General features: G+C 41.8%; 1 pseudogene; it reads left to right on the top strand.

The window, feature by feature from the left end:
• Positions 1-6,238: 6,238 nt before the first annotated feature.
• Positions 6,239-11,593, top strand: LOC120881632 (annotated as a pseudogene).
• Positions 11,594-12,123: the final 530 nt, after the last annotated feature.

Raw genomic sequence — 12,123 nt, 5'->3', positions numbered from 1 at the left:
TTAATTTCATGGCTGCAATCACCATCTGCAGTGATTTTGGAGCCCCCAAAAATAAAGTCTGACACTGTTTCCACTGTTTCCCCATCTATTTCCCATGAAGTGATGGGACCGGATGCCATGATCTTTGTTTTCTGAATGTTGAGCTTTAAGCCAACTTTTTCACTCTACTCTTTCACTTTCATCAAGAGGCTTTTTAGTTCCTCTTCCCTTTCTGCCATAAGGGTGGTGTCATCCGCATATCTGAGGTTATTGATATTTCTCCCGGCAATCTTGATTCCAGCTTGTGCTTCTTCCAGCCCAACATTTCTCATGATGTACTCTGCATATAAGTTAAATAAGCAGGGTGACAATATACAGCCTTGACATACTCCTTTTCCTATTTGGAACCAGTCTGTTGTTCCATGTCCAGTTCTAACTGTTGCTTCCTGACCTGCATATAGGTTTCTCAAGAGGCAGGTCAAGTGGTCTGGGATTCTCATCTCTTTCAGAATTTTCCACAGTTTATTGTGATCCACACAGTCAAAGGCTTTGGCATAGTCAATAGAGCAGAAATAGATGTTTTTCTGGAACTCTCTTGCTTTTTCCACGATCCAGCGGATGTTGGCAATTTGATCTCTGGTTCCTCTGCCTCTTCTAAAACCAGCTCGAACATCAGGAAGTTCACGGTTCACGTATTGCTGAAGCCTGGCTTGGAGAATTTTGAGCATTACTTTACTAGCATGTGAGATGAGTGCAATTGTCCAGTTGTTTGAGCATTCTTTGGCATTACTCTGTTTCTATCATCAACTTTGACACCCACCTCTGTCCTTCATCCTTACATTGACCTTAAAAAATATATCCAGTGCCACTGACATATCTGTCATGACAGGATGGATGGCTATCATGTACATGTGCTGGAGACAGTCCAACGTGAAGTGGGAAGGTAACGCAGGAAGCCAGGGAGGTGAAATAAACATTTTATAATGTATAAAGATATAGTTAGGAACACAATTTTAATCCCTTACCCCCCATACTTGGGCTTGGACCTTTATGTGTTTTCAGTTTTGCCCATTCACAAATTAGTTTCATCCATAAACAGGAGATCTATTCTCCATTCTTGGATGACCTTATTTCAAAATGAACCAATAGTCTGTAAAGTGGTTCTTGTAATTCTACAGGTTTCATTTTTATGTCTGTGTTAACAAAAAACAATCTTGTTTTATTTTGAAATGTTTTCAAAAGATTTTTGAAACATTTAATGAGTTTCAAAGAAAACTTGTAACTTTGTAGACTTATCCATAGTTCAACTTATTTAATTATACTATAACTGCCTCCGGGGAGATAAGGAGAGCTGATAAACATTTTGGAAATTTTCTCTGTCCCTTTGCAAAATGAAATGACCAAATACAGAGAGTTTTTTTTTCTCTGCATTTGGATGAGGCTGATGAGAGTATGTGTAACCTGAACATGGATTCGCTAGATGGTCTTTCTTTTAAAAGCAGGGCAGGGTGAAAATACTGAAGGGAAAAAATTATAAGTAGTTGGAAATTTTATCCCATGATGGATGGTGCTATGGGAAGGGCTAATCCCTTAGATCGGTGAAGGCAATGGCACCCCACTCCAGTACTCTTGCCTGGAAAATCCCATGGAAGGAGGAGCCTGGTAGGCTGCAGTCCATGGGATCGCGAAGAGTCGGACACGACTGAACGACTTCACTTTCACTTTTCACTTTCATGCATTGGAGAAGGAAATGGCAACCCGCTCCAGTGCTCTTGCCTGGAGAATCCCAGGGATGGCGGAGCCTGGTGGGCTGCCGTCTATGGGGTCGCACAGAGTCGGACACGACTGAAGCGACTTAGCAGCAGCAGCAGCAGCAGCAGGAACCCCTTAAAGACGTTATGTTGCTGACAAAGGTTCATCTAGTCAAAGCTATGCTTTTTCCAGTAGTCATGTATGGATGTGAGAGTTGGACCATAAAGAAAGCTGAGTGCCAAAGAATTGATGCTTTTGGACTGTGGTGTTGGAGAAGACTCTTGAGAGTCCCTTGGACTGCAAGGAGATCAAACCAATCTAAATATTCATTCGAACGACTGATGCTGAAGCTGAAACTCCAATATCTGGCCACCTGATGCCAAGAACTGACTCATTGGAAAAGACCCTGACGCTGGGAAAGATTGAAGGCAGGAGGAAAAGGGGGCGAGAGAGGATGAGATGGTTGGATGGCATCACCAATTCGATGCACATGAGTTTGAGCAAACTCTGGGAGTTGGAGCTCTGCAAGCTCAGGGAAGCCTGACGTGCTGCAGTCCATGGGGTCGCAAATAGTCGGACACGAGGGAGCGACTGAAATGAACTGAACCCCGTAGGAAACAGGCTCATAGAAGCAATAATGACTACGGCCAGCAGGTGGCAGCAGGGGACCATATAGGAGAATTTACTGACCTGGAAAACCTCTAGCTGGACCTTCGGGCTTAGGAACCTGCGGCACTGGAAGCTGGTAGAAGGTATGATGTGTTTCTCAGCAGAAAAAGAAACAGTGACAGTTTTACAGAAGCCCAGGGTTAGAGTCTTGTGTCTAAAATGAAAGGCCCACACAATATAGTGATTGCAATCAACAATACTACATTATAAACTTCAAAGTTGCTAAGATACTAGATGTTTTTAATTTTTTAAATTGAGGTAGAATTGATTTACAATATTAATTTCAGATGTACAACATATGTGATTCAAAATTTTTATAGCTTATTTTAAGTTATAAAATATTGGCTATATTCCCTGTGTTACACAGTATATCCTCATAACTTATTTATGCATTTTTTAAAGAGTATATATATATTTTTGCATTTATTTATTTATTTATTTTTGGCTGCTCTGAGTCTTCATTGCTGCACTCAGGTTTTCTCTAACTGCAGCAAGCAGGGGCTACTCTCTAGTTACAGTGTGCAGGCTTCTCATTGCTGTGGCTTCTCTTGTTGTGGAGTAGTCTCTGTAGCATGGGCTCAGTAGTTGTGTGCCCAGGCATAGTCGCTCTGCAACATGTGGAATCTTCCAGGAGCAGGAATCAAACTGGTGTCCGTTGCATTGGCAGGCAGATTCTTAACCACTGCACCACCAGGGAAGTCCTGCTTTTTTATTTCACACATACTAGTTTGTATCTCTTAGTCCCCTACTCCTATTTTGCTCCTCCCTCTTCCCTCTCCCCACTGGTAACCACTAGTTTGTTTTCTTTATCTGTGAGTCTATTTCTGTTTTGTTATATTTATTCACTTGCTTTATTTTTTAGATTCCATATACAAGTGACAACATATGGTATTTTCTTTTGTCTGATTTATTTTACTGAGCATAATAACTTCCAGATCCACCTACGTTGTTACAGATGTCAAAAATTCATTATTTTTTATGCCCAAGTAGTGTTCTACTGCACACATACAACATATGCCACATCTTTATCCATTCATTTGTTGTTGAACACTTGGGTTGCTTCCACATCTTGGCCATTGCAAATATTGCTACTATGAATATTGGGGTGCATGTATTTTTTTTCTCTTTTAGAGGTGCATTATCTTCTTATTTTTAATGACATATAGCTGCTTTACAGTGTTGTTTTAGTTTGTGGTATACAGCAAAGTGATTCAGTTACACTCTTTTTCTTTTTTCTTAATTTTTATTTTTACTTTATTTTACTTTACAATACTGTATCGGTTTTGCCATACATTGACATGAATCTGCCATGGGTGTACATGAGTTCCCAATCCTGAACCCCCCTCCCACCTCCCACGCCATATTATCTCTCTGGATCATCCCCATGCACCAGCCCCAAGCATCCTGTATCCTGTATTGAACATAGACTGGCGATTCATTTTTTACATGATAGTATACATGTTTCAATGCCATTCTCCCAAATCATCCCACCTTATCCCTCTCCCTCAGAGTCCAAAGTCCATTCTATACATCTGTGTCTCTTTTGCTGTCTCACATATAGGGTTATCCTTACCATCTTTCTAAATTCCATATATATGTGTTAGTATACTGTATTGGTGTTTTTCTTTCTGGCTTACTTCACTCTGTATAATTGGCTCAAGTTTCACCCATCTCACTAGAACTGATTCAAATGTATTCTTTTTAATGGCTGAGTAATACTCCATTGTGTATATGTACCACAGCTTTCTCATCCATTCATCTGCTGATGGACATCTAGGTTGTTTCCATGTCCTGGCTATGATAAACAGTGCTGTGATGAACATTGGGGTACATGTGTCTCTTTAAATTCTGGTTTCCTCTGTGTGTATGCCCAGCAGTGGGATTGATCCTCTACATAGAAAACCCTAAAGACTCCATCAGAAAATTACTAGAGATAATCAATGAATATAGTAAGGTTGCAGGATATAAAATCAACACACAGAAATCCCTTGCATTCTTATACACTAATAATGAGAAAGTAGAAAAAGAAATTAAGGAAACAATTCCGTTCACCATTGCGATGAAAAGAATAAAATACTTAGGAATATATCTACCTAAAGAAACTAAAGACCTATATATAGAAAACTATAAAACATTGATGAAAGAAATCAAAGAGGACACTAATAGATGGAGAAATATACCATGTTCGTGGATCAGAAGAATCAATATAGTAAAAATGAGTATACTACACCAAGCAATCTACAGATTCAATGCAATCCCTATCAAGCTACCAGTGGTATTTTTCACAGAGCTAGAACAAATAATTTCACAATTTGTGTGGAAATACAAAAAGCCTTGAATAGCCAAAGCAATCTTGAGAAAGAAGAATGGAACTGGAGGAATCAACTTGCCTGACTTCAGGCTATACTACAAAGCCACAGTCATCAAGACAGTATGGTACTGGCACAAAGACAGAAATATAGATCAGTGGAACAAAATAGAAAGCCCAGAGATAAATCCACACACATATGGACACCTTATCTTCGACAAAGGAGGCAAGAATATACAATGGAGTAAAGAATCTCTTTAACAAGTGGTGCTGGGAAAACTGGTCAACCACATGTAAAAGAATGAAACTAGAACACTTTCTAACACCATTCACAAAAATAAACTCAAAATGGATTAAAGATCTAAACGTAAGACCAGAAACTATAAAACTCCTAGAGGAGAACATAGGCAAAACACTCTCCGACATAAATCACAGCAGGATCCTCTATGATCCACCTCCCAGAATACTGGAAATAAAAGCAAAAATAAACAAATGGGATCTAATTAAAATTAAAAGCTTCTGCACAACAAAGGAAACTATAAGCAAGGTGAAAAGACAGCCTTCTGAATGGGAGAAAATAATAGCAAATGAAGCAACTGACAAACAACTAATCTCAAAAATATACAAGCAACTTATGCAGCTCAATTTCAGAAAAATAAACGACCCAATCAAAAAATGGGCCAAAGAACTAAATAGACATTTCTCCAAAGAAGACATACGGATGGCTAACAAACACATGAAAAGATGCTCAACATCACTCATTATCAGAGAAATGCAAATCAAGACTACAATGAGGTACCATTTCACACCAGTCAGAATGGCTGTGATCCAAAAGTCTGCAAGAAATAAATGCTGGAGAGGGTGTGGAGAAAAGGGAACCCTCTTACACTGTTGGTGGGAATGCAAACTAGTACAGCCACTATGGAGAACAGTGTGGAGATTCCTTAAAAAATTATACTCTTTTTCATGTTCTTTTCCGTTATGGTTAATTTCAGAATACTGAATATAGTTCCCTATGCTATACAGTAGGACCTTGTTTATTTTATACATGTATGTTTTTAAATTAGTGTTTTTCTTCCTTCAGAAAAATACTCAGAAATGGAGCTGCTGAATCATATTGTATCATTTTGAATTAGCATATTCATTTTCTTTGGATATATACCCAGAAGTGGAATTACTGGATCATATGGTAGTTTTTTGGATATCTCTGTACTGTTTTCCAAAGTGGCTTCATAAGTTTACCTTCCCACCAGTATACCAGAGCTCCCTTTTAAGAAACTAGATCTTAATTTTCCCTACCACAAATAGAAATGATAATTATGTGACATAATAGAGGTGCTTGCTAATGCTACAATGGTAATCATATTGCAATATGTAAGTGTATCAAACTGACACATTGTTACCTGAAATTTGCACAATGGGTGGCAGGATGTGAGGCCCTGTATGGGGGAAGAGCCTTCCCAGTGACCTGGCCCAGCTGCTGCCTGCCCCCGGCACTCCTAATGCTTTGGCGCCAGTGGCTGCGAGGCTCCAGCTCTAGGAGATCCCCAGCGTGCCCACCCAGGAGTTTTGGGGGGGACCAACAGGGCTAGGTCAGCATGGCAGAAACCCTGGAGTTCAACGACATGTATCAGGAGGTGAAAGGCTCCATGAATGATGGTCGGCTGAGGTTGAGCTGCCAGGGCATCAACTTTAAGAACAGTGAGATGGGCAAAGTGGACAACATCCAGGCTGGGGAGTTGACAAAGGGCATCTGGCACTGGGTAGCTCTGGGCCACGGGCTTAAACTGCTCACGAAGAATGGCCATATCTACAAGTAAGATGGCTTCTGAGAATCGGAATTTGAGAAACTCTCTGATTTCTTAAAAACTCACTATCGCCTGGAGTTAATGGAGAAAGACCTATGTGTGAAGGGTTGGAACTGGGGAACCGTGAAGTTTGGTGGGCAGCTGCTTTACTTTGACATTGGAGACCAGCCAGTCTTCGAGATCCTTCTCAATAATGTGTCCCAGTACACCACAGGCAAGAATGAGGTGACACTGGAATTCCACCAGAATGATGATGTGGAGGTCTCTCTCATGGAGGTGCGCTTCTAGGTGCCACCCACCCAGGAAGACAGTGTGGACCCTGTCGAGGCCTTCTCCCCGACTGTCAAAGGTGAACGTGATCCAGGCCACCGGAGACACCTCTGCATCTTCCAGGAGCTGCAGTGTCTGACTCCCCGAGGCCACTATAACATCCGCATCCACCCTACCTCCCTGCACCTGCACGGCAAGACTACAATATCCCCTACATCACGGTGCTACGGCTCTTCCTGCTGCCCCACAAGGACCAGCACCAGCTGTTCTTTGTGATCAGCCCGGACCCCCCCATCAAGCAGGGCCAGACCCGCTACCACTTCCTCATCCTCCTCTTTTCCAAGGACGAGGACATCTCCTTGATGCTCAGCATGAACGGGGAGGAAGTAGGGAAGCCCTTCGAGGGGCGGCTCACCAAGAACATGTCAGGATCCCTCTACGAGATGGTCAGCTGGGTCATGAAAGCGCTGGTGAGCCACAGGATCACGGTCCCTGGCAACTTCTAAGGGCACTTGGGGGCCCAGTGCATCACCTGCTCCTACAAGGCCAGCTCAGGGCTGCTGTACCCTCTGGAGTAGGGCTTTGTCTACATCCACAAGCCGTCCATGCACACGTGCTTCCATGAGATCTCCTTTGTCAACTTTGCCTACAGTACCACCACCACGCATTCCTTTGACTTTGAAATTGAGACCAAGCAGGGCAGCCGGTATACCTTCAGCAGCATTGAGAGGGAAGAGTACGGAACACTGTTTGACTTTGTCAATGCCAAGAAACTCAACATCAAAAACCAAGGACTGAAAGAGGGCATGAACCCTAGCTATGATGAATACGCTGACTCAGAGGAAAACCCTGGACTTCAAGGAGATCAAAGCAGTTAATCCTAAAGGAAGACACTAATTTTTAAAAGCGGTGAGAATAAGTGGAAGCAATATAAATGTCCACCAACAAGTGAATGGATAGACAAAATGCTATATATTCATACAATGGAGTATTATTTAGCCTTTTAAAACAAGGAAATGCCAATACATGTTATAAGGCAGACAGCAGACATAGCCTTGAGGACTAAGTGGCTAAGTGAAATAGGCAAGTCACCAAAAGATAAATACTATGTAATCCCACTTATTTGAGGTATCTAGAGTAGTCAAATTTACAGAGACAGAAGGCAGAATGGTGGCTGCCAGGGGTTGAGGGGAAAGGAAGCTGGGGAGACATTGATGAATGGATGTAGAACTTTGGTTTTGTGAGATGAAAAAGTCCTAGAGGTTGGTTACATAACACGACTAAACTGTACACTTGAAAATATTAAGTTGGTAAGTAAGGTTCCATCTCTCTGATCCTTAAGGAGTGATGGGCTGTTCCAGGCAGGGTGGTAGGACAGGATATGACAGATGTGAAAGTTGGACATAAAGAAGGCTGAGAGCCAAAGAAGTGATGCTTTTCAACTGTGGTGCCTGAGAAGACTCTTGAGAGTCCCTTGGGCAGCAAGGAGATGAAACCAGTCAATCCTAAAGGAAATCAACCCTGGAAGGACTGGTGCTGAAGCTGAAGCTCCAATACTTTGACCACCTGATGCAAAGAACCTACTCACTGGAAAAGACCCTGATGCTGGGAAAGATTGAAGGCAGGAGGAGAAGGGGACAACAAAGGAAGAGATGGTTGGATGGCATCACTAACTCAGTGGACATGAGTTTAAGCAAGATCCAGGAGATGGTGATGGACAAGGAAGCCAGGCATGCTGCAGTCCATGGGGTCACAAAGAATTGGACATGACTGAGCAACTGAACAACAACATATGAATGGGAAGAGGCAAGAGTTTGGGCTCATTGAGATCATTCCTTTCATATGTACCTTAACTGTCTTGGGCTAGTATCCTCTTTTTCTCCATCCTGAATCCCCTTTGGGCGCACAGTCTGGGGCTGCTGCAGGGCTCATGGCTTGATGGCCACAACATCCTTTGTTTCCTGATATGACAGGTGACATATTTTGTCCACATTAGTCTTCTATATTCAACTGTTTCCTATTCTTTCTAGGCCTCATTTTTACCCCCATAAGCTGTGCTCTGATAGGCAGTTGTTGTTTTTCAATTTCTAAGTCATGTCTGACTCTTTGCAACCCCATGGACTGCAGCATGCCAGGCTCCTCTGTCCACCACTATTTCCCGGAGTTTGCTCAGATGCACTTCCATCGAGTTACTGATGCTATTTGACCATCTCATCCTCTGCCACCCGCTTCTTTTGCCTTCAGTCTTCCCAGATCCAGGGTCTTTTCCAATAAGTCGGCTCTTTGTATCAAGTGGCCAAAGTATTGGAGCTTCAGCTTCATCATAGGTCCTTCCAATGAATATTCAGGGTTGATTTCCTTTAGGATTGACTGGTTTGATCTCCTTGAAGTCCAGGGGACTCTTAAGAGTCTTCTCCAGCACTACACTTTGAAAGCATCAATTCTTTAGTGCTCAGCCTCTTTATGATTCAACTCTCACATCCACACATGATTGCTGGAAAAACCATAGCTTTGACTAGATGGACCTTTGTTGGCAAAGTGATGTCTGTGCTTTTTTTTTAATATGCCACCAAGGTTTGTCATAGCTTTCCTTACAAGGAGCAAGCATCTTTTAATTTCATGGCTGCAGTCACCATCTGCAGTGATTTTGGAGCCCAAGAAAATAAAATCCACTTTTCCTGCTTCCACTTTTCCTCTTTCTATTTGCCATGAAGTTATGGGACCAGATGCCATGACCTTAGTGTTTTGAATGTTGAGTTTCAAGCCAGCTTTTTCACTCTCCTCTTTCACCTTCATCAAGAAGATCTTTAGTTCCTCTTCACTTTCTGCCATTAGAGTGGTATCATTTGCATATCTGAGGTTGTTGATATTTCTCCTGGCAATCTTGCTTCTAGCTTGTGATTCATCCAGCCCAGCATTTCACATGATGTACTCTTCATATAAGTTAAATAAGCAAGGTGACAATATGCAGTCTTGTCTGTCATACTCCTTTCCTATTTGGAAGCAGTCCATTGTTCCATGTCTGGTTCTCACTGTTGCTTCCTGACTCACACACAGGTTTCTCAGGAGACAGGTAAGGTGGTCTGGTACTCTCATCTCTTTAAGAATTTTCTGCAGTTTGTTGTGATCCTTACAGTCAAAAGCTTTAGTATAGTCAATGAAGCAGAAGTAGATGTTTTTCTGGAACTCACTTGCTTTCTCTATGATCCAATGAATATCAGTAATTTGATCTCTGTTTCCTCTGTCTCTTTGAAACCCAGCTTGTCCATCTGGACATTTTCAGTTCATGTACTGCTGAAGCTTAGCTTGAAGAATCTGGACCATAACCTTGCTAGTATGTGAGATGAGCACACTTGTACAGTAGTTTGAACATTTTGGGCATTGCCCTTCTTTGGGATTGGAATGAAAACTGGCCTTTTCCAGTCCTGTGGCCACTGCTGAGTTTTCCAAATTTGCTGACATATTGAGTGTAGCACTTTAACAATATCATCTTTTAGGATTTGAAAGAGTTCAGCTATAATTCCATAACCTCTACTAGCTTTGTTCATAATAATGCTTCCTAAGGCCCACTTGACTTCACACTCCACGATGTCTGGCTCTAGGTGAGTGACCACACCATCATGGTTATCTTGCTCATTAAAACCTTTCTTGTATAGTTATTCTGTGTATACTTGCCATCTCTGCTTAATCTCTTCTACTTCTGTTAGGTCCTTACCATTTCTGTCCTTAATCATGCCCATCCTAGCAGGAAATAGTCCCTTGATATCTCTAATATTCTTGAAGAGATCTCTAGTCTTTCCCATTTTATTGTTTTCCTCTGTTTCTTTGCATTGTTCCTTTAAGAAGGCCTTCTTATCTCTCCTTGCTATTCTCTGGAACTCTGCATTCAGTTGGGTATATCTTTCCCTTTCTCCATTGCCTTTCATTTCTCTTCCTTTCTCAGCTATTTGTAAAGCCTCCTCAGACAACTACTTTATCTTCTTGCATTTCTTTTTCTTTGGGATGGTTTTGATCACTGCCTCCTATACAATGTCACAAACCTCTCTCCATAGTTCTTCAAGTTTCTCTGTACCAGATCTAATCCCTTGAATCTATTTGTCACCTCCACTGTATAATCATAAGGGATTTGATTTAGGTCAGACCTGGATGGCCTAGTGGCTTTCCCTACTTTCTTCAATTTAAGCCTGAATTTTGCAATAAGGAGCTTATGATCTGAGCCACAGTCAGCCTCCAGGTCTTGTTTTTACTGACTGTATAGAGCTTCTCCATCTTTGGCTGCAAAGAACATAATCTGATTTTGGTATCTGATTCTGGTGATGTCCATGTATAGAGTCATCTCTTGAGTTGTTGGAAAAGATTGTTTGCTGTGACTAGCATGTTCTTTTGACAAAACTTTGTTAGCCTTTGCCCTGCTTCATTTTGAACTCCAAGGTCAAACTTGCCTGTTATTCTTGGTATCTCTTGACTTCCCGCTTTTGCATTCCAACCCCCTATGGTGAAAAAGACATCTTTTTTTGGTGTTAGTTCTAGAATGTCTTGTAGATCTTCATAGAACCAATCAAGTTCAGCCTCTTTGGCATCATGATTGGGGCCTAGACTAGGATTACTGTGATGTTGAATGGTTTGCTTTGAAAACAAATTGAGATCGTTCTGTCATTTTTGAGATTGCATCCAAGTACTGCATTTTGGACTCTTTTGTTAACTATGAGGGCCATTCCATTTATCCTAAGGGATTCTTGCCCACAGTAGTAGATATAATGATTATCTGAATTAAATTCACCCATTCCTGTCCATTTTAGCTCACTGATTAAGATATCAATGTAAATCCTGCCAGCTCCTGTTTGACCACGTCCAGTTTACCTTGATTCAAGGACCTAATATTCCAGGTTCCTATGCAATATTGTTCTTTACAGCATCAGATTTTACTTTCACCACCAGACACATCCACAACTGAGCGTCATTTCTGCTTTGGCCCAGCTGCTTCATTCTTTCTGGAGTTATTAGTAATTGCCCTCTGCTTTTCCTCAGTAGTGTTTGGGTTCATCTTCTTTTTGCCTTTCCATACTGTTCATGAAGTTCTCATGGCAAGAATACTAGAGTGAGGTGCCATTTCCTCCTCCAGTGGACCATGATTTGTCTGAACTCTCCACTATGACCCATCTGTCTTGGGTGGCCTTGCATGGCATGTCTCATAGCTTCATTGGGTTATACGAGCTCTTTTACCATGACAAGGCTGTGATCCATGAAGGGGCCAAGAGGGAATGCAAGATGCCCAAGTTCAAAGTTTGGCCCCGGTGCTTCCTGATTATGTGGTCTGTGGCAGGTTAGTTATCTCTC

This window comes from Oryx dammah, unplaced genomic scaffold, assembly GCF_014754425.2.
Source record: "Oryx dammah isolate SB20612 unplaced genomic scaffold, SCBI_Odam_1.1 HiC_scaffold_23, whole genome shotgun sequence".
In the NCBI taxonomy this organism is placed as follows: Eukaryota; Metazoa; Chordata; class Mammalia; order Artiodactyla; family Bovidae; genus Oryx; species Oryx dammah.
The sequence above is the reverse complement of the archived record's forward strand: the minus strand, read 5'-3'. Positions and strand labels throughout refer to the sequence as shown.